This window comes from Furipterus horrens, unplaced genomic scaffold (assembly GCF_987537825.1).
Source record: "Furipterus horrens unplaced genomic scaffold, mFurHor1.1.pri manual_scaffold_3, whole genome shotgun sequence".
In the NCBI taxonomy this organism is placed as follows: Eukaryota; Metazoa; Chordata; class Mammalia; order Chiroptera; family Furipteridae; genus Furipterus; species Furipterus horrens.
Genome location: NW_028327173.1, coordinates 133593064 through 133595286, shown reverse-complemented (window position 1 = coordinate 133595286; position 2223 = coordinate 133593064). Strand labels below are relative to the sequence as shown.

The 2223-nt window shown below is 30.0% G+C and overlaps 1 protein-coding gene across 2 annotated transcripts in view; it reads right to left on the bottom strand.

Moving 5' to 3' along the window:
- Positions 1–517: 517 nt before the first annotated feature.
- NOVA1 (NOVA alternative splicing regulator 1) overlaps positions 518–2223 on the bottom strand; it is a 144036-nt gene continuing 142330 nt past the window's right edge. For both annotated transcript variants that reach the window (XM_090270175.1, XM_090270174.1), the window contains one exon: positions 518–2223. This exon is cut by the window's right edge and continues 4143 nt beyond it. The gene's annotated coding sequence lies outside the window, so the exon portion shown is untranslated.

The following is a 2223-nucleotide window of genomic DNA, read 5'->3' as shown; positions in this document are numbered from 1 at the left end:
ATTTTACTCTACATTATTCAACATGCATTATTATAAATTCACAATTCAAGATAAATGTATTTTATTTAATAATTTTAATCATAATGTGTAAGTCACACTTTTAAGATTGAGGCACTGTGGTTCAGAAGAGTCCATATGTCTTTGTTGCTTAATATAAAGTAGCCAATTATCTGAATCAAATAATCTTTTGATTATCAACCATTTGAACATACAATATCACTTTTTAAAAAATCTTATACTGAGTTAAAACTGATGCAAATTGGTCTTTGTTTTGGGCAGTGAATAATGATGTGATTTTGCAAAAGAAAAGAAAGATTGTCTTTCATAAAAATTCTTTAATCATTTAATAGAGGAAAATGTACTTAAATGCTAAATACCTGACCTTTTAAATATATGCAGACCTACCTTGATTTCCACAATTAGCCCCTATTTCCATGAGACAATGTTTTCACAAATGTAAGGCAAAACAGATGTTCAATTACTTAACAGAACTCATAATTTAAATAATTAAAACTAATTTGTGTTTAAAGCTATTTGCAGATTTATTAGAGAAACAAATACAAATATGCATTTCTACAGAACTGTTTTTCTTTTTCCAAAATGAGCTTAAAACTTGTTCCACAGTTTTTACTTGCTTATATTATCGATGGTAACCCAAGTATTGGCTTCTGTACCACTTGTAATGAGACAATTGCCCTTCCATTGCAATTATAAAAAACTATTTAAAAAAAATTCGGCACATACACGTCAAATAGTTTCCTTTAAAAAAATAATCTAATCAAAATATTGAATACTTTAGATTTAAACAATATTTATTTACAAATCTGATTTGATGTACTTTATTAATTACACAAGGTAATGCTTCAATTTTCAAAAACAGTTTTTTTAAATATAGACCAGTGGAATGACATCCTATCTAGTAATATGCACTACACTTCAATTTTTTTCAAAATTAACATGACAAGTTTTCTAATACTTTCATTTTATTTTTGAAAAAATGTTATTTAATTGGGGCACATATCTGATGAAACAAAAAAATAACATGCAAAATTCCAAAAATAATCTGATCTGTTCAAGTAATATGATACTTACCCTTTACGTAATAAGACATCTATGAATGACAGTGCATAACAATATTATGTATTTATGTTTATGAGAAACCAAGCAGGAGGCAAAATAAGTTCATTCTGTTTTCTAATCGTGTGCAATTTCATATGGCTGTTTGCATCATTTCAATAAAGTGTGTACACTAAATTTATAAGACTGCATTGCACTCAAAATGATTATGGATTGCCATGCTTGCCCTGTATTTAATGAGTGATGAATTTCTCCTACTAACAGAGTAACTGGTCTCAAATTGTGTCTGTAGATGTAAAGAATATTAAATTATATTTTCATCTCTTTTCAATTGCTGCCTTGGAAAGCAAGAATTCCCTTCTTGAAGAAGACAGAGTAAATAAAATTTACTTAAGAATTCAGTGAGGAATTAGCATGTGACTCAAGAATACAATATAAGAATGAATTAAAAGAAATGCGATTATCGGTACCTTTGTTGAAATCTATTACCACCATTAAAATTTCCAAGGAAAGATAGGGCCTGTAATATAGGGTTTCCATTCGTTGTTAAATTACTAAAATCTACCAATTCAATGCTTTCACACTGTTTATTTTTTCCAATAGAAAAATAAATCTCATACATTAGAAGTGGTACACAAAAAACGGGGATAAAATTTATCAGATTCTTGATAGCACCATTTACACATTCTTAAAGTAAACATTAATATGCACTTTCTTAGAAAGCGATATAAATATATAATACAGGACTTGCTAACCTCTGTTAACCATCTGAATACGATGGAATAATCTATCTCTACTGTGCAGGTAGGCTTGTGCATGGTGGTGTGGCAATATATTTTAAAAGTTTGTTACAGATGTGATGGGAAGCTGAAAGGAGTCGGATAAGCAGAAAAAAGAGCTTAGATCTATTGTAAGCAATGAGTCAAAATGAGCCGTTACAGGTTAGAATTTATCTTTGTTTCTGATCATTCAATGAGAAAATGACTTCCACAGAAATAGAACATTTAACTGTTTCAGGAGTGGGGTGGGTGAGGTGAAGTAGGATCGAAAGTCCTACAGGTAATAGCAATAACTGGAAGTGCAGACGAAATTGGTCTTCATTGCAAAGAGGAAGGCAGCCGTTTAAAAAGTCTAGGTGCAATGTTG